Raw genomic sequence first — 21162 nt, 5'->3', positions numbered from 1 at the left:
AGAGTAATAGTGTAGAAAAAGTACATTTAATAATTATAGTGTCTTGTGTGCTATCTACCTTCTCCATATACATTAGTCATCTCTTGCAGGTTGTCTGTAAGAAATTGCTTATAGCGATAAGACCGCCTTTTCTTATTAATTTTCTATTTACTATTTTTCTTATTGTACTTTTTCTTTGTGCACAATAAAGAGTTTATTATTATTACAAAAGACGATTGTCGGTTAAGCAAGCTCTTCTACATAACCTTTGGGTAGAGGAGAAAGGACAGAAGGTAGTAGATGCCGCATTAATGGAATGAAAGTATGCGTAAAATTTATATTTGAGGTGAATAGCAATCATAATAATGAAAAATATACATATCTATATAGTTATATATAATCGTTCGGTGTGCATATATAAAGTAGAATAATCTTATCGTTGTTGTTATCATAGCATTAGTGCACAACAGACCAAATGAGAAGTTAAATGCGGAAAATAAAGTAGAACATACAATACAATATAATAGTCCAGACGAGAGCACCATTTCATTAACGTCACTAAAAAAATGCTCAACAAGCGATGTCAAGTCAGGTAATCTAAATTTACAGGAATGAAACACCATGGTTCTCATGGAGCTCCATCTGACATAGTCAATGGTGGTAAGGGTCAATAAACCTGTTACTAATAACCACCTACTTCACGCATAATTATAAATGAAATTATTTATTACGTTTTATATTTGGATTACACCTAATTATGGAATGAAGGACTTTTCATATGTAGGTTATATTAAGTAGATGTACCAATTATTGTCCATATTTGAATAGAATAATGTAATAATTTATGTATAATGGTTACAATAATTATTGTTGCGCTGAATGGTAGTTCCTTTGTTATTATTCCAAAGTAATGTTCAATTGTAGGAAATATTTGATATTAACCTAAATGCTCGCCCTCAATAAGACAATTTTCAACATTAAATATAGACGGATAACCTAATGGTTTTTTTTTTCCATCAGTTGAGTTCACTCACAAGTTAGTCATTATTATAAGTATGTTAATAAATTGAGCAAAATCTTTGCACGGCTTTTTACGAAAATTGCGTGGACGAAGGACTATGAAAATTCGCACACTTATAGTTTATACAGAGAAGTTGTTCAGAATATTAATATTTTTAATATTATGCAAAAATACTTCAAATCAATAAAAAAATATTGTACACACTACCATGTACACTACTACATAAACACGCATACAAGTCTTTGACTATTAATTGAATCTTAATAAAATCGTTAAAATTTATAACTAAACAAATAAGGTCGAATCTTCGAATATTTGGGCGACCACTAGTATTAAAACACTGTATTGCGCACTAAACATAGATTAAAAACTACATAGTTATATTCTTACTGTTTAATATATGTATATATATTTATATTATTTTCAATTTAAAAACATTTTATACTTGTTAAATATGAAAATAAGTTCACCATATTTTTAATTTTTTTTACTTAAATAAGTAGCTTCACTTTTATTGTACTAAATAAGTAGCTAATACAGAAATTAGTTTTAACTGAGAAAAACTCGTCAAAAATTACTATTATTAACCAATTCTTGTCTAAAAAAATACTTTTATATTTTTAGGAAGATTCACTACGTAATTGCCTAATACTATTCATAATTTTTGTACTTATTTCTTCCAATTTATAATCTTCTAAACATAGAGTTTATCAATCTTTAGTAGAGACTACTTTATTTATTTGGAAAATATACGTCTGGGGTTATGTAAATCACTTACCTAACCTTATTGATTGTTAATGAAACGTCGCCCGGAACCATGAAATGGTCCATAAAAAGTAAGCGATACTCGTAAGCTGGTTATCCCGTAAAACTTTTTGGATAGTATACACCTACAATATTGAAATTGGTATAGCTATTAGTATTTTTAGTCCATTTTTTATATTTACGTATGTTACAATCAGCGCACATATTAATTCATTTTTATATTTTTAATTTATAAAAATCGATTTACAAAAAAATGTGGATAAAACTATATTTTGAAACAAGATCGTATTTTTTTATACCACGATGATGGCAATAAATGGCTGATGGTAAACCGTAATTCTGAAAACCAGGGGTGTCACGTGGCCGACTAAAACACCCCATGTTGTAGTCTCTAGAGATAACCTCAGCAGATAGTCCATGTCCCAATCAGTTAGATTGGGACATGGACATGTACAGGCAGGAAGCTCCTTTGAAACCTCATTAGAGAAGCATTATTAACAATATTTCAATACACGTTTTTCATTACATAAAATGAAGGTATGTTTGTAAATATGGATTTTCCTATTTTATTTTTAATGGACAATAATTATATACATATTGCTAGATAATCGGGTCCCGATATTTGTTCCTGATTGCTACTTTATAGTTATTTCACGCAGAAGTAACACTGGTATTGTTATTTATCACGCAATAATGACGTCACAGTTTCAATTATTAGACCAAGCTTGCTTTATCCGCCAGCGTCAAGACTGATTGATGGATTTTGACGAATGAGACGAATATACATGTTTTTTCTTCTTGCGTTTTGTTTTATTAAAGTATATATAAAATTTATAAAAATAATATGGTCACAAAATACTTTTAAAAGACTTTTTTGTATAGTAATTAGTTTATGTATGTCATGCCGTAAAGATTAAAATTGCTAATTTTATCTCAATAAAAATATTTATAAATACGATTATGAGTGTGTCTTTTTCGCTTTCAATTCTTAATGGTTTAATATTATCAAAGTATTTATTATTTCTTTGTTACTATTTGTACTGAAAAAGAGGATTAGTAATTTTATATCGTCGTTAAAACATAATCATGTGTTACCGACGAAGTTGCAAATAGTAAATTAAATCAACGTTATTAAAAGAAGACTATAATAAAATAATTAATAATTAATAATTATCTACGTAATCAAAACAGAAAAGCAATTATAAGAATAAATGGATTAAAAAATAGAAACACATATGATTAGTGTAACATATAATGTGATACATGAACATTTTGACGTATGGTATTTTGTTATGGGGCAATTAAATACAATATTTATTTTAGAACATTTAAAAGACATTTATTAATTCATTTATAGAACATTTAAAAGATATTTTTAATGTAAACAATAACTCGTTCTCCTCGGATAATATTATCACAACTAAGATAATGTTTTAGGATAGGATTTTTACATTGGTACAACATGTATTTGGAATAAAATAATATGCATTAAAAAAAATAGTCAAGTTACATCAAAATGTAAATAGAAGCGAGAAGTAGTATCCAGGGTCGTGAATCTAAAAAAATAAATATCAAAATCGATTCAAAATTGTCTTAGTTATAGTTGAGCTCAAATAATGTCCACACTCAAATAGTATCTAATAAAATAATTACTATTAATGTTACAGAATTCATTACAATTTTAGTTCAAATAATTAGTTTAATAAAATCGTTTTGATCTTAGACTAAATATGTCACAAATAATGATAATAACATTTTAAACACCATTTTTATACGCTTTTTTTTAATTTATAATACTATTAGAGCGTAAGTGCAATCAACAAAATATAGTCTAAATTTAGGAAGGAATGTACTAGAATTGAAAATAATCTCCTTATCAAAGTCGGTATATAATTTATTTATCTGTGACATCGTAGTTCCAGACCGTATTAACAAAGTCAAGTATTTGGTTTGCGGTTAGACGTTTGACTTGTTAATTTGTCTACATCCACAAGTCGGATTTCTGGTGTATAGATAGACTTTTACAAATGTTGACATTCGTATATCCACTGGGATCACATGGCACAGTGATTTTATTGCTCGACTTCACGTCAGAGGTCGTTAGATCGATTTATTTATCTAGAGTATCTCACCTCCTACAATTTACTTAATTATTTATATATATTCAATCGTTAAAGGCAGAAGTATATTGAGACATCAACAACTGTAAGCGACATAGCTTCTAAATATCCGTACTATTATTATAAATGCTGAACAGTGGTTAACTTTTAGCTGAAAAAAGGAAACAGCTACAGAGTCGGGTAAGAGTTAATAGTTTAAAATTCATACCTTAGCTTAAATAGTCCCACATTTAAAAAAATCAAACTAACTGATAGAGAAAAGAAAAAAATTCTCTATTTCCCTATTTTAGAACAATGCGATGAAAAAAATTCTCTATTCCCTATTTTAGAACTTTATGAAACCACATATGTGACTTTGAACTAAAAGTATAATGCATTCTGAAATTAATAGAATAATTAAATTTATTTTAATATTTTTACACTTGTAAAACTTATTGAGGGAATAATCGAATTAACCATGCATTTATTCAATAAATGTTAAAGTATAAGTCTGTTTTATAGATCCGCCATTTTTAGATGTCAAAGTTACAATTTAATTGAAAATGAGGTAGATCATGAAAGGGGCGTGAGGTTATACAATATTTGCTAGAGACATGATAGAGTGCGTGGTCTCTAAGGACGATTTCCGAAACAGGGTAAAGTATCGAAGAAGAATAAGGAAAGCGACCCCACCACCACGTGGAATATATATTTAGGAAGATAAAGACTTCATCCGGAAGGCTTCTTCAGGATGAAGTTTAAACAACAGAAAACAACATACAAACTTAGTACAGAGCGTCCGTTACAGCGTTCCAACTCGCACTACAAGTGCAAGTGCGAAAAACAGAAACATAGTAAGTTCATTAAATTCATGTACATAGTTATAAAATTTTGAAGTCTAAAGTTTTTAGTTTTAGTTTCATTGTTGTAGTATTTTTTTTTATTTCTGTATAAATAAAGCATATCTACCAATATATGTAAATGTTATAAAATATTAACAGACTATATTTTGCATTTAATTTTGGGGGAAATTGGATATATAACGTACAATTAAATATTAATAATATCGTACGTATCTACCACTGTTTACCTATTAAGATTGACACCGGTAGTCCCTTCCGTCAGAAGCGTTCATTGTTGGCGAGGACTACATTCAACTTGAGATATCTATTTATTGATAAGGACACACAACCTAAATATAGAACTTTGTTGTTAAGAATAGACATTCCTTTGAGATCGGTCACAACTAAGTTACTCACCTTATTCCATTTGGCTTTATAAACGTAACAACATTAGAAAACTTAACTATTTAAACTTCAAAGTCGAAATATAGATCACTTTATTTCTTTTTGTATGTTTGTTGTTTTCGTAGTTTTCTTTGCTGTATCATCCATAACTCATTCATCAATATTTTGAATGCATAAATGTGCATAATAATAATAATTCCGGGCAAATTACACACATATAGTTTTTCAACAAAGCAGAACGAGTTAGATGTACTAAACTACTGATACAACTATTTAAATATTTGTATCATATCATACTTATGTACAACTTCTTCCGAATGACCGGTATAACTTCGATCGAGATAAATAGTAGCCCATGTTCTTTTTTATTCCATAATAGTATATGGAATAAAAAAGGATATGGGCTACTATTTCTATGTCAAATTTCAAGACGATTGCTTATATAGTTAAGACGTTAAAGGGTAACAAACAAACGAAGCTACTTTAGCAATTATAACTTTAATTAAGATACGTAGTGTCACAGTCTGGCAAATATAATTTAATTTAACATGTTTAATCACATTGGTATACTGTCAGAACTCGTTAATATTCAATGATAATTACGTCTAAAATACTTTGATAACATAAGATTTTATAATGTCATATCAAACTTTGTTAATTATACTATGGTACCTGGGTTATTAGAACTTCATACTTTCATCGTTAACTTAAACTTAGCAACGACGAATAGTTAGCTTACTAATTAGTGATACGAAAATTTGTTAAGCTGTTTACTTGTAATGAGAGTTTTATAGGTTTGCTAGATGTTTTGTAGCTCGATTTGCTAAGTCAATAAAGTTTTTAATTCATGGAGGAAAATCAAAAGTTAAAGAAATTTTTACAAATGGACGTATATCGGTTTGTTTCTTATTTTTATGCGTTAAAGCGGGTGAACGGATCATACCTAATAAAATTTAATGAGAAGATAGATTATATCAAGAGAATGGATATTGACTATATTTTATTTCAAATAAGTAGACGAAATCAACTGTTAAAGCTAGTAATAAACTACAAACTAGTGCTGAAAATAAACAATGTTTTAAAACGAGAATGTTGTGCAGTAACGAAAATATAAATAATAAATTTTAGTCATATTTATTTAATTGTTAAAGGATATATGTTAAGTAAGTTATAAGTATAAGCGAAATACTGACGGCAAAATATTAATACTAATATTATACAAGGGAATCTCTAGAAACATTTAGGTTTACAAAACATTTTTTGCCACGCATGACCACATTGTTGAATCACCTTCCTGCAACGGTTCCGAACCGATAGGATATTGAAACCTTTAGAATAGGATTTTATTCCTTATTAAGGCCCGCAACGTACTTGGAATTCCCCTGGCGTTGCGGGTGCTCAAGGGCGGCGGTAATCACTTACCATCAGGTGAGCCGCAAGATTGTTTCTGCCCTATGTCATAAAAAAGGATATATTTTATCACAAAAAAGGAGTCGTAGTCGCGTAACAGCTACTTATTTAACCGCTCAACTATTTCTGATGACACAGCAAATTCTTGAATATTTTTTAAAGACAATCATGTATGTAAAATTGAAAATGTATGTATATCATTATAGAAACAGTTCTATTTGTATATCTGTCTGAAAAAAGTGTAAAGTGTAGCATAAAATACTTCATTTGTAAAAAAAAGCTTATTATAAAATTGAAGAGTTTGTAAATAAATTCGTAGTGCTGACAAAGTTATCTGATTACACAAAGAATGAGTGCGTGGCGGTTTCTATGTTGATAATCGCATGCCTCCTATTTAATACTGTGAATTTATTTATTTAAAATAACATTTATTCAACAATAGTTGACAAGCACATACGTGTCTTTCTCGTTCTTCTTGTGATGAAACTGCGCTCCGAATGAGTGATAGAATAAAAAAATGACTATTCTAAAGTTCTTATTTGAGTTTACTTGAATAAAGACTATTTCTATTTCTAAACGAATTATTTAAATAGATATGTGAAACAAGACGTGAGAGTATGAAATAAATACTCAGCACTGTCTGATTACTTCGTAAGGTAGCCATCGTGAAGATATGTAAACAGTACAGTGAGCAGGTGCTGATACAAATATCCTTGTGTAAATCTAAGGTGACATTTTATATCTAGGGGCGCGGCAAATGTAGGTCGTCTGGCCTTTTACTTGTTGCTCCCCTGAAACATTATCTTAGGTATACAGATATATAAACAAAACGATGTTTTCAGGAAACTTGACTGGATTGAACGAGTTACACATACTTGTGTGTGTAGTTTTTATGTAAGAATACCTCTTCAAACGAGTTTATAAGAGAAATAAAATATCTTTATTCGAATAAACTTAATATAGGCACTTTTAAATTGCTATTTCTATTACTACATATTTTTCTATAATAAAGGCTTTCTCTTTATCTAAAAAACAATTATAACAATCATTATACAAAGTATGGTTTCATAGCATGATTAACGTTTCTGAGTAGAATAAAGAGCTTTTCTAGAATCATCTTTTTGAAATATATTAAATAATTTGAGACGTAATATTAGAGTAATTTAACAGAAATATATAAATCGTTTATGTTAACTTACATTTTAAACTCTTATTTAATACTTGTTACAATATAAAGTAAAATGAAAATTTAAATTTAAATGTAGGTACATATTCGCCTTTCATGTTCAAATTAACTTACAAATATCTAAGCAAAATTACGATTTTGCTTAAACAGGCTTATTTTATTTTACAGTTATTTAATTAGATTATTCCAATGATATGTTCATAACGTCTCCCAATAGACTAAAAAATTTAGTGCTTTTATTTCGTCGGTTAAATAGAAAAATAGCACTATTCAAAATATATTTTTTTACAAGACAAGCATTTCAAGTTTTTTTTTATATATTTAAATTATTTTTTTCCTTTAAAGTTTTAAATTTACACAGAAGTATTATATATCACTAGCTTTTGCCCGCGGCTTCGCTCGCGTTAATTTATCCTCTTAGGGGTGGAATTTATCCAAATCCTTTCTTAGGAGGTACCTACGTCATAGTAACTTTATGCTTGCAAAGTCTCAGCCGGATCGGTTTAAAATTGACAAAGTTTCATACAAATTTTCATCCCTTATTTTATCCCCTTGAGAGTAGAATTAATCAAAATCCTTTCTTAGCGGATGCCTACGTCATAACATCTACCTGCATGCCATATTCCAGCCCGATCCGACCAGTGGTTTGGGCTGTGCGTTGATAGTTCACTGTGTCAGTCACCTTTGAGATATATATATTTAGATTTTAAAAGTATTTAGATAATGATTAAGACGGCGTGGTTAATTTAATTGACTTCTATATAAGGAGGCATTGATAGCTTCTAATTTTGAAAAATGTAATTTTCTAAGTAATCGACGATATGTTACATCTTCGCTTCTAGATGTATGCAGTCATATGTTAAAAGAACATGGTAATAATAAACTTTGGCTACTTTTGCATATGTAAGTTATGGGTACTTTAAAAGAAGTATGTGAAAAAGTAGATAGACGAAAACAGCGACTTTACTTTATGCATTTTATTATGTAGATATCTCAGTTTTGCATATAACCATCTTTACATATATGGCTTTTTTGTTAGTCCCCAGGCATGACATAAAACTAACTTTATTACCGAAAAGATGCCTCTATAAAAATTCAATTCACATATAGTAACAATAAGGATATCGAATAAAGTAGAGGAGGAGAGGAGTATTGAAAATATTTACAGTATGCGTGATATCTGATTTAACCAATTGTTTTGTAGTTAGCGTATATTGTTTACAACTTAGATGTGCTGTTATTATTTTAACATTAATATTTTTTTCTTATCATGATCATTGCATATATCCCATTATTATATTAGGATAAGCGCAGTATAACACCATTTCTACTTACACCTTAAAACTTATTACTCAATACTCAATATTTATTGCACTCCATAATGTTTTTTAACATGGAGTGATTCAAGAGGAAGGTTTATATGTATAATACATTTACACCCGAGCGAAACCAGGGTGAGTAGCTAGTATTATATAAATATATCATAACTAATCCGACAAGACTGTTATCCGAAATGTTGTAATAGTCAAGGGTAATGCCCACAGTGGACGTCGCCGCGCCGCGCCGGGGTGGACTCAATCCTTGGACTGTGGGCAGTCAAGTGTTTCGCTTAGTATATTATAAATGCAGTAAATATATAATCAGTGGTATTAAGCCATTAATCCGTGAGTAGGTAAGAGTTTATATGTTTATTTCATCCATTAACTACTTCATTTCAGTGCGATAGACGTCATGAAATATTTATTAAATACTAGCTGACCCCGCAAAAGTTGTTTTGCTATTTAGTTGGTTAATTAGCTAATAACAAAACAACACAATAATTATTATGTTGTTTTTTTTTATACTTGATGTACATAATAATTTATGTAATTGCTATTTCTTTCTGTTTTCTGTGAGAGGTGCAAAGAGTTTTTTCATTCATAGCCATTAAAAAATAGTGATGGAGGGTGATAATTTAGAGTTGAATGTATTTTTAATGCCACGTTATAATAAAAATTTAAAAAAGTTAGGGTTCGACAAAGGGATATGAAAAATTGATAGTAGCCGATTCTCATACTTACTGAATATGCATATAAAATTTCACAAAAATCGGTCAGGTAGCTTCGAAGTATGGTAACTAATATTGTCACACAAGAGTTTTATATATAAGATTATACTGTGGTAAACTTTGTGATTTTGGATGTTCTGGACTATTAATTATTTCTTAGTTTTGAAAATTATTTTTGTATTGGATAATCCAATTATCGAGGAAGGTAGACTCAGAACATTATGCTACGATGAACAGGAGCGCAGCTGTAATGAATAATGTTGCAGAAACTGGAAAAATGTCACGCATACGATCTTGCGCGGATCAGCTAGTATAAAGTAGAAATAGAAAGAACCTTTATTGAAATAAACTTCATATAAGCGCTTTTGAATAGTCTTTTTTTTATTCTACCACTCATTCGGAACACTAAATCATCACAAGAGGAATGAACAATAAATTTGCTTGTTAGTAGTAAGTAAAGTAATACAATGGGACTAACATTATCATATTATGATTAAATAAAAAGTCCCTAATATGCATTTTGCAAAAATTGCATTTTCTAACTTAGATAAATGTTGTTCAAAATTACATTTTTAAGAATTTTGTGTAAATACAAACTTGCAAATAGCGAAGTTGATATAAGTAAATAAATATTCCCTTGTTGACACGTCCTATCACGACACCAGCTGTCTGGACAATATTTTTTGTGGCTGATAATGGAATGATGCCCCAGCCTGCGCTAACCATTTACGCTAGCGGAGCACCAGTGGAGAATGAGAACAGCATGATAGTATGAAGTGAGACCCGTTAGTTCTTCTTGACAACTTGTCCACGAAATTGGCAAGATGGTTTCCAGGGGGAACCGCGTGGATGTTAACCTGATATTGTACTTTGCTAGCAATGGGATTAACTGTCCACATTGACGACCTCGGTGGTCTAGCGGTCTAGCACATCGCTTTACGACCGGTCGCGGGTTCGATTCCTCGTACGGCACAAACATTTGTATTCATGAGTATGATTGTTTGTATCGGTCTGGTTGTTTTCTATGTATAATATGTATGTATTTAAAAAAAAAAATCTATGTATATGTATCAGTTATTTAGTACCCATAACACAAGTTTTAGCTAGCTTAACTTGGGTCTAGATGGCGCTGTGTTAATTGTCCTGAGATAATTATAATTATTATTATTATTATTATTACTAAAAATCCACTTTCCTTTTGTCTGGATAATTAAGAGAGCATGACTGACTCATGACTTTCAACTATATCTCAAAATCTAGTACATAATAAATATACCAAGATAATCTAGACGGGGATAACAGTCAAGAGGAAAGTCAATACTCAACTTCGCCGAGTTGTGGTGAACACAACACTTGACATTTCACTTTCACACCTTAACGACTCCATTTCGTGATAATGGCCATCATGAAGTTTAATACATAGGTATATATTGTAGCAATTGGAATGGAAGAGAACTGTAGTCCTCACTATTATTATAAATGCGAAAGTAACTCTATCTCGCTTTCACGCCAAAACTACGAACCGATTTAAATGAAATTAGAACTTGTAGATAGTCCCTGACATATAGATATATAATATACGGACTGGAGTAGACAATGAAAATTTGTACAGACAAAGTCACGGGAAACAGTTACCATAATTAATAATGTTTCCACTATTTTGTTGTACCGATTAGGTACGGATTTTAGTGAAACATTAGGCACTGAGATATTCTAAAACAAAAGTTAACCTCATTTCAAACAACAACTTTGAATATTAATACAAATAATCAAAACTTTGTATTGAGTCATGATGGTGTGATAAAGTTATCAGTATCTGTTTGTACTGAGTATAATTTATCTGTTTAAACTTTGTGAATAGGGCAACTATTTCACCTGGTTCAATGTTTTAATAAAAAAACACTACTATTATTTCAAAGTACTAATTGCTAACATCTAATCTGAAATTCCAAACAATTATGTTTTATAATTCTGAAAATATAAGGCAGAGTTCGTCGTTCTTCTATATTTACATTACTAGCTGTGCCCGCGACTATGTCCGCGTGGTATACCGAAATGATGTATAATATCATCATTTCTTTTTCTTTATCCCATTTATTTGGGGCCGGCGCAATATGTTTAAAAATAAGATTCAAGCTTCTAGCTTTAAAAACGACGATACTTATATACAACCTTTCAGCTCCCTTTTACAACCATTTTTTCGCACAAAAAAGTAGCCTATCTAAAGGACATAGGCTAGACTATGTGTGTAACAAATATCATTTAAATCGGTTCAGTAGTTTTGGCGTAAAAGTGAGATTATCTTGTATCTGTGATAGTTTACAAACGTTTTTAGCTAACTTTATTTTGTATATGCTTTATTATAATAAAGAAAGTTCAATGAGTCTAATACGAATTTCACTGTTTATAAAATTTTTATAGCCTATATATTTTTACTTATCTGAAACAGCGTTAATACTCGATAAAAGCCATGTTCGTTCGTACTGAAAGCCATTTCTCGGTATCGGTTTCCGTGGAATAAAAAAGTCGTTAAACTGGGTGATGACGTTAGCAAATAATATGAGTATTCCATTCATTAATCTCAAAAGAATGTGGAATTAGTTATTACTCGATGGTTCGTTAACACATTATTATTGTACGATACTATAATTTATAAGCAATTTCAAAGCAAAGGGGCTAAATACGTAGTATATGAATTTATCTGTCAAAAAATCTTGTTTGTAATATTGTTACCGCACACATAAAATAGAACGAGATAGAAACATCATTATCGATAAAATCATTTATCCGATGTCTAGAACCTCTAACAATCACGTGTTTAGAGGACTAATATTTTCTTCGCTTGTGAGGTAAAAACTACAAAAAATTACTATACAAAAGTGCTTAAACACATGTTTATTTCATTAAACAAATCTATTACTATTCTAATATAACCTAATTCACGCGTACTGAACCACGGGTTTTGGCTAGCTATACCTAAATTTACATTCTTCCACTTTGATGTATTCCGCTATAAAAGAAATCAAATTTACGTGACGTAATCGTTCACTCTAGCGTATGTTGTTGACTTCAATCTTACGAGACTACAAAAACAAACCCGAGGGTGGTGTTGGTTCTTTTACGGAGTAAGCAAATGTTTACACTTTACTTATTCACGGCTTGCCATCAATTAGTCATTTTTAAAACGAGATTAAAGCTGTTCTTAAGAGATTACAGTGAACTAGGTTCAGCTCCGGATTAGCCTAAACGCAATCCGTATGACAATGCCATTAAACATTAAATGCCATAAACAAAAACCACGTACCTAACTTCTTATCGCAATTTTGAACAACTTATGCGAATTTTTCATGTAGGAAATTTCTTACATATATAACTCTTTTTTTTTAATTATACGATTCAGTCTTTTTTTCACACTACTCTAATGCTGTTGGCTGCAGCTGGCCTTTACAGCTTCACTGGACGATAGGGGGCGAGTACAGATGGCACTGCAAACCCGCGAAAGGACTTATTAACTTATGGAGCAGCTGAAGGCAACTCCCCTACTGAGGGCACCGCTAGGAGTTCTACTTCGGCTCAGGCCGTCGTAATTTTGATCCTCGTTTGAATTTGATGGGGGATCGATAGGAGGAGTGGAGCAGTGGTAGTAAGTTTATATTGATTTGTGTATTTCAAGTATTAATTTAACTTTTTTCGTATTCACTTTTGTCTATCTATATTAGGTAATGTTATAAAGATAGAGGCTCATTTGGTTATGATTTGAGATATTCTGTCTATGTATGAAAGGTGCATAATTTTAAAGCGACGTAGACTAAATAATTGTAAACAAAGTAGTAATCATATTTCATATATCCTATAATGTAAACCCACCTTTACAGTGAAAACAACACCAATATTGAAACTTCTGCAGATTAAACTTTATTTATAAGTAAACTAAGATTGAGATCGATTAATGGAAGGTATTAAGATTTCGTTAACTTAAAAATAATAATATAAATATTTTATCGTAACAATATATATTTTACTAAATCTGAACGTTAATTCAATTATCTGCATTTTTAACTTCCTTTTTCAATTTGCTCCCTGAATTTCGACTATAAACAAGACAATCACAGTGATTACATTTATGGATTAATTCGGTATCATTCTTTGTCTACATCTGCAATTACTGACAATTTTTTGGAATTATACTTTAAAATCAGCCTCGGTATTAGAAATAGACTATATTATCACGGCTTTGATCGAACAGCTACCACTTTCTAACTCAACAACTCAATGCAACTTTTTTACTAGTAAAATAGTATATTGAAGATTAAAAAAAAAAAGAAATATTACTTTATATTTGAAGTATTTTATACTTTATAAAACGTTCCAATCTTCAAATTTGACTAAAATTACAAAAGGAGAACTATATGATGATTAAAAAAACCCATGTTTTAAAAAGTCATAAACCATTATCATCGTTTTTGGTAGTTAGGTGAAAAGTAAAGTTAGGAGTAAAAATCAATAAGTCTATTATAAGTACATATAGTGATTTATTCTACTAAACAGTAGTTACAACAGCTCCTTGTCGATTCAATGTCATATTGAATACCTATAATAAAGGTGAGAATGAAGCATACGGTATCACAATAAGGGGTTGTGATTATATTGCACGAGGAAAAACACCTAACTTACTTACTACCTTTTACCTTCGACTTTGTCTGTATAAAATTTTATTCCGTGTTTCATCCATTACCAGAATATTTTTTGAGATAAATTATAGTATACTAGTTGTGCCCGCGACTTTGTCCGCGTGTTAAAGAGACATTGACCAAATAAAGAAATAAATCCAACCCTAAAAAATTACGTATTTCCAAAAAACTATCTTCTCTTATCTTAGGTTACATCCTTAAGGGTAAAATAATTATATATTTCGAATGTCATATTTATTTATATTTAATCAATAGTCTAAAAAATAAATTCAAGTTTCTAGCTTTAAAGATGACAATACTTCCATGTCCCCTTTCAACTCTTTTCAAACTTTTGTCGCATTAAAAAGTAGCATCCAATTTTAATGAAATATGGTAAACAAATAGTCTAGACCCTGAGAACATATCCTTTCTCAGGGTTCTAGACTATTTGTATACCATATTTAATTAAAATCGGTTCAGTAGTTTTGGCGTAAAAGCGAGACAGACAGACAGAGTTACTTTCGCATTTATAATATTAGTAAGGATATCGGTAAGCTTATCATCATGTTTCTCATTAAGATCTGTCGAGCTGTTTCATCGTAAAAAGGTAGCAAATAGACAGACAAACATATACCCTTTCTAATGTATAACATTATGCATTGCAACATTGGAAGCGTCATGTGCATGTTCCCAACTTAGAACTTATAAGGGGTGGGCTCTTGTAACAGTTCCAACCTCTAGTTCTTACTGAACTATGTACTTAAGAGAAAACAAGTTGTATTTGCGATATGTTTTATGAAAATACATTACATATGTAATATGTAGGTATATACTTTGATAGAAATACTTTATATGTTTAATTTTATACAAAACGATTTTTTTTTAATTATACATCTATATGCTTATTTCACAATGATGTGACTATACAGGTTTTATTCATAATATATTCAGATTAAAATCAGGTTATAATAGGTATATATATATTCTTTTAAAAATAAGCTGACCTATATACAAAATTCTCGTGATATAGTGTTAGTTGCCATATTTCTCCGAAACGGCTTAACCGGTTTTTATACTCCTAAGTGATATGGTTGTAGTATTTTTTTTAATTTGTATTTTTTTATATGCCATCAAAAAACTAAATACTCACTTTTCTACCTATTTTTCAATGGCAATATTAATGTTTTCCGAGCCGAGCTAGTAGTCTACCTTGATAAACGCGCTATCCATCACTAAAAGAATTTTTCAATTCTAACCAGTAGATTCTGCATTAAACAAAACATAGTCTTCGGCTATATATATTAGATTTTGTTTTGCAGTCAAACAAAAAATTGCTGTCTGGTTACGTATTCTAGAAACGGTTTGTGATAGCAGATAATTGCCCAATAATAGCCGTCATCAATCGACATTTCGTGTTAACATAAACACGTTTTGCGAGCGATCGACAATTAGCATTGTTGTTAAATTTGTAAAGCGATTTAGAAATTGTAAATTAGGTCTATTCATTGCTATTTAATCTCTAACCGCTCTCTATTAATAGCAAAGTGCTAAGATGTAGTGATTAGTGGGCAATCGATATGTATTCACAGTTTGTTCGTTTATATACAAATATTTATTATTATTTTTGATAATTGACAATTACGATCACTGACAGATTGTCAAATGTAAAACTGGTGAATATTTCGAATTATTACAAATTTTACTTACTACTTAATGGATTTATATTATTTTGTTTAATTCTGCTAAAATTTGCATGTGTGAGATCACAAATATTCAGTGTGGAATATTGACTACCATTACGACCTTCTCTGATCGCCATCAGACGATAGAAACGATCGTTATTGAGTCTACACTCATATTGCGACACGTAGAAATAATATATATTTATTATGTAGTGAAATGGGCTTCCACAAAATAGCATCTAATAGCATCGATGAAATATTATAATTTTACTTAATCAGCTAGTGAAAATCTTTACCTTTTTGTCTAAATCTTACAAATGGAATGGGTGCTTGGTTTAACTGAACAGACCGTCTACAAGAAAGCTGTGCTACGAAGTAGTGTAACGCGGTCACGGTTTTCCGTCTCGTAGAAATGCCATGCCATACAAAAATATCAGAAGTGTTTACGCCAAATATGTTTTGTTAGTGATTTGTATTTGTCTGTGAGTCCAAGGTAGGTAAGGTATGTTCATAAGAATCTTCTAAATTATACATTTAGCAATCTCTTGCGCTATTTAAAAGGCTTGGGGCCTGCCTACTACTGGCAACCCCCCAAGTTATAAATCTAAATCCTTAGTAGAGACTTTAGACGTTGTCTTCTATCAATTACATTGGATTCAAACTGATTTTTATTTTATTAATTTGAACTATATTTTATGTGACACGTAATACAACTCTAATCTAAACAATTATGATTTAATTATAATTTGAGAGTAATATACCTAGGAGTAGGGTTTGTTTGCGTCAAAACATTTCGACGATTAAACTAATCTATTGAAGTTCAACCCGACCATCATTATTTGATCAAATTCATTAATCGATTGACCTTAATTGTTATTAGTCTATTTGATTACTTCAAGTTTAATCCACATTGCGTTACGTACTTCATAGGAAGGCATTTCGATTCGGTTTTGTTTTTAATATAACTAAGTATCAAAGATACTGGCTGTTTTATAAGCAAAATAATACTTATTCACTCTATTAAGGAAATTGGAGTGACTCAAAAGCGATGCCGGATGCTTTGAATCAACTTTAAATCACGTCAATTTATTGAATAAATGGAAGCTATCATTGATATTGTTTAATATATTTCAGATATTCATAAACGGTATAGTTTATAGGTATTATTACATATTACAGACTATTATTTTTATATGTTTAGTAATTATGGCGATAGAAAATTTTGGTAACAAATTAATTGCACAGGTTATGTTTTTCTACAAAAATATTACGATTTAAATAAATTCTAATTGGTATAGAATCCACACATATATCTTATCATTTGTAATAATTATAATTGAAATTCGTTCAGAATTGATGAATCCTACGATATGATAAAAAAATGGTTTCAGAACTTTTTTCTTTTTGATGTTGGGTAAGAACTCCGTATCATCTTATGCTAAAGCCGGGTATAGCTTTGTATATAAGCTATGTTTTCAATGTGCATTACAAATTTATGAACATGTTGAAATAGTATATGCTAAGACATTCCCAAGAGTGTAGTTGTAAATTCCTTGCAACGGAAATTGTCTCTAGTTTCTTGAAACTTCATTGTAATTCTATATATTATGTATAATTATTTTTCTGACACTGCAGAAAAATAATTATACATTAAACGCAGGCAAACAATTTATTATATACTTATAAATATGTTGATATTAATAAAATATCTACCCTATAATTCTTAATGTAAATATATTTTCTAATTTTTATTACACAAATATTAAGGTGAATTCCGCATAATAAATTCATATAGCGGAAGTTCGTCCTTATTCTACGCATAAGTGCGTGCTTCTAGTTTCGTATATTAATCATTAATTAGCTAAGACTATAATAGAATATAACGTAGACGGATATAATGTTTCAGGTACAAGAGTACTACTTATAGTACTCAATATAACAAGATGATAACAAACCGGCCAACTTAATAATGGAAAAACATTGGATAATAAAATTTCAGATTCTCATGTGCCAGAAGAGCGGGAAGTTTGACAATAATAAACATTATAATCCGAACGCAAAACCGAATCATCATAAAAATTGTTTGTAAAGTAAGTCCGAGGCTTTATGGAGCCGCGCGCAACTTATAAAAGTTTAAGCAAGCGATTTAATAAAAGAAAAGTACAGCTGAAGTAAGAATTATTGCACGGAATCACCATTTAGTTGAAGTTACAATAACGACCTGTTGAAACGGCCGTCGCTTGTTGCTTCTCACTCTAGCCCCTTGGGGGAGGTATTTGCGTCTCACTTGGTTTGGAAGGTAGCGTGCGAGGCGTCCGCGCGAGCCAGCACTTGGGTACTCACTGGTTGCCCCGCGATCTATACGCGACTACGCCCCCACAGAGTACGATTCTCGAATAAGTAGGACGGTAAATAGCAACGGACACCTGCCCTCAGAATGACGCACGCACCCACATAAACTCACAGTCTTTCTCTTCTGTGATAAATCGAATCTTAAACGTAGAGACATTATAGTTTCTCTGTCACCATGAGATTAATGAAAGGGCCGAGTATTCCCTTTTCAACGGGCCGTTGTTACACTTTCAAACATTAAAGTACTTAAAGTATTTAAAGTTGAAAACTGAGTATGAACAGTTTGGAGGAAATTTAATACAAGATGTTTACTTTCTGTTAAACTTAATTCGTATTCGATTTCGAGTACAAGGGAGAAAGGGATCAATTTTATTTGAAGTTTTAATTTAATACTCGAATCTAAAACTGATAATTATCAGTATTATGTTACTGTCATCATTTAAATTACCCTCTGCCGAATGTATACATTTTTTGAGACAATTCCGCTTGAAGACTACGTTTTGATGGGTACTTATATGTATTACAAAATTGTAATGGATGATGATGGAATAATGCTCCAGTATGCGCTGACTGCGACAAGTGAGAAAAACTCCGTATGCGTACGTATTAGGTCCATGACTACCTCAAATGTTTAAGTATATTCATACAGTACATAATAATAATATAACTTTACGACTCAGACGGTATAACCAGAGGCGATTTCATTTTACGGCATGTATAGAATACAACGTGGCGCTTACCTCTGTCTCTCGAAATAATTAGGGTTGTTAACGGTAGTTCCATCATCAGAGTAATCATAATCAGTCAGAAATATAAACATATACCTGAATATTTTAAGTGTCAGCTATATTTGAAATCACTGCCCTAAAGTCGAATTAAAGTAGAACATCAGTAAGCCACAATGATAATAATAATAAATAAGTAATATTCTATTATAGGCAATAGAATATTACCTATTTATTAATTTTCTCCTCTACTTTGTTATAAATTAAGCATAATATTACGTAATATTCTATTCTATCTTAACTGTGAAAATAGTGAATTCAGAGTCCATGCGCAGCAGATCTACGCAACCTGTAGTACCTATCTATGGTTCATTAATCAAATGTGCCAAAGTATATTTGTAAAAATATAACAAGTTATACAAAATTACAATATTTATATTTAAAAACAACATATATATTTATATAACAAAATTGCTACGATTTCGTAGCATCTACGTAGAAGGTCTACGAAAAAAGTGTACGAAAGCCCTTTAATAATGTTGAATCAATCACTCATATTATATATTATGTCATTATTACAACAAGAAATTATATTACCTTGAGAGGAATTTCGTCCATATGATTCCACTTCCTAATTAGTAATTTAAGGACATTGTTGTTTTGTTTTACTGTTAATTTGTAAAATATAGTACGTGTCCGGTTTTTATATTAGGAAAGTACCCATTCGCTCCTATTTCAAATAAGTACCACCACACACACACACACATACACACACAGGTATATCACTCAGCTCACGACGGACGAGATCGTAGGGGCAGCAATCTTCCTTTTCTCCCGCCCAAAGCATCGTGACCTAGTGGATTACTACGTTAAATGACATCTATGATGTCGTGAGAAACCTGGCACAAAAAAAAATTGGGTGACAATTTATGACTGATTCTGACTGACTCATCGGGGAAGCTAACACCTAAAATGAACCAAACATTTATCTGGGAGATAGTGGTAGGCTCGCCACGTTCAATTCAAATATGCCAAGCGAAATATGGGTGTGTAAAGTGCTGTGTTCATCAAAACATCGATAATTGATAATGCCTCTGACTACACCATCTGAATTAACAGTCGTAATGGTGTATTTGTTTTTCCTAGGTAATGAAATTATAATAGAATTGTAATATCGACCTCCTCTGGGGTCTCCGTTTTTAAAAAGAAAGATAGCTTATATTTCTAAGTACTTTCAAAGTTTTAGTTGTGAACAGATAACAGATACCTAGACATATTTTAGTATATACATATTTGTAATATTTGTATGTATGTATTTCCAAACATCTTTAAAATAAGAATATTCTAAATTACATTTTTAGTATCGATAATATAATAATATTATGCGACCAATCCATTTTTATGATATTTTTTTCTTCCTATCAAATTTAGTAGCACCACAGATAACTGTTTTCATAATAATGTTATTGTAGATAAAAAGATATATATATATTTATATATATATAGTATATAGACTTACTCATAGTTACCGTATGAACTGCACAATGCTGTAGTATAATGCCTTTTACATACTACTAAGTGTGTAAAAGGCATTATTTTATTGAGATTTATTTGATCACTATGACCATAAATATTTTTAAATTATCTGTAGTAAAAATCACAAGGAAAATTGCTGGTATTCAACTCCATAAATTCTAGAGCGTCTTTAGGAAGCCACAGACTCGAAAGATATATTCGATTAGATAAATTGCCTTCATTACATTTACAAAACTGATGCGTAAAACGAATAAAGTTAGAGTCTCACTAAAAGAAAATAAACAGTGCGTATTCCAATTTTCAGTTAAATAAAAAATAATTCATCTTTATTTGTATAAACTTCACAGGGTATATATTATTCAAATTTCTAATTAAAATACTTATATTATTCATTCATTCATAATTTAAGAGCCAGGCTGTTGTCGGTGGAGCTCTTGCCACTT

The 21162-nt window shown here is 30.6% G+C and overlaps 1 protein-coding gene across 2 annotated transcripts in view; it reads right to left on the bottom strand.

The window, feature by feature from the left end:
- Positions 1-18400, bottom strand: part of LOC131844728 (uncharacterized) — a 65860-nt gene extending 47460 nt beyond the window's left edge. Inside the window, exon 1 of one of the 2 annotated variants that reach the window (XM_059193674.1) lies at positions 18328-18400. The gene's annotated coding sequence lies outside the window, so the exon portion shown is untranslated. Of the gene's footprint in view, positions 1-18301 lie in introns of both variants that reach the window. The other variant, XM_059193673.1, reaches the window with a different exon arrangement.
- Positions 18401-21162: the final 2762 nt, after the last annotated feature.

Source organism: Achroia grisella, unplaced genomic scaffold, assembly GCF_030625045.1.
Source record: "Achroia grisella isolate CSIRO2021 unplaced genomic scaffold, CSIRO_AGI_Agris_v1 utg4116, whole genome shotgun sequence".
In the NCBI taxonomy this organism is placed as follows: domain Eukaryota; kingdom Metazoa; phylum Arthropoda; class Insecta; order Lepidoptera; family Pyralidae; genus Achroia; species Achroia grisella.
The sequence above is the reverse complement of the archived record's forward strand: the minus strand, read 5'-3'. Positions and strand labels throughout refer to the sequence as shown.